Consider the following 1070-nt stretch of genomic DNA (forward strand, 5'->3'; position numbering starts at 1 on the left):
AGGTAGGGCGGGGCCGGGCGGGGCCAAATGGACTTGCTAGCTGGTTTACGACCGAGCGCCAGCCACGCGCACCAATAGCGCCCCAGAGAGCGCAAAGCAGTTTAGGACCAACGTATGTCCCCCTACAGAAATGATGAGCAGAGATGGAAGAGAGGAAAAGCAGCGTCAGCCGATTTTTGAGTTTTTTAAAATAATATACGCCCACGTGCAAGTCTCAAGTAGGTTGTACTTACGCGAAGATTTTACCTTAAAAAAGAAAGTAGATTGGCCTTCAATAAATCCGTTCACACTCGACCTTTACCCCACCCCCTGCTCTTCTTCTTCTGTTGCTGTATGACAGACAGGCCCCCTCCCCCCAGCAGCAGTGGAAGTCCCTCCCGCGCCACTTTGTCACTGCTCCACAAAGTTTACTCGCTGATAAGTCGGTTTGAAACTCTCTACGAAGGTGTTTGGCGACAGCTCGAGATTCCTGATGATAATCATAGCCTCCCCAACCCGCTTTCCTTCCGATCCTTGATTTTAAGAATCGTATCTATATACTCACGGAATCGCGGGAAAATCCGGGAAAGGAATAAGTCGTATATAGAAGACCACATATATTTTTCTTTGGGGAAGACGAAGTATTTTTTTTTTTAGAGGCAATACAAGCATAAATTTTTCTAGGGGAAATACCATTTTTTTTTATTTTTTTTTTACAGGGATATAACAAAATACATCCGCAGAGAATTGTTGGCGTTAAGTTGGTTTTCCTGCGGGTCTGAAAAGTGTTTGACAGTCGAGTGTGACAGCCGGCGCCCGGCGCGCGCGCGCCCCGTCAGTAGGGCTGTGGGCTGCTGGGGGCGAGGGGGGGGGGGCGTGTATTCATGCAGACAGCAGCATGCAGCCTTGAATTATTCAGCACCTGCTTTTCTGTGGGGTGGCGGGGAGGAGCGGGGCGGAGCGAGGCGCTCTCCGACGTGGAATTAGGAAATGAGCATCAGTGCCAAGGGAAAGGGGAATTCGATATTGAACCGGACGGAATAACGAGAGGAGCACTGTGCCGTGAATTTTCGATTCGGATTTTTTTTTTT

This window comes from Frankliniella occidentalis, unplaced genomic scaffold (assembly GCF_000697945.3).
Source record: "Frankliniella occidentalis isolate FOCC.00 unplaced genomic scaffold, Focc_3.1 Scaffold9, whole genome shotgun sequence".
Taxonomy (NCBI): Eukaryota; Metazoa; Arthropoda; class Insecta; order Thysanoptera; family Thripidae; genus Frankliniella; species Frankliniella occidentalis.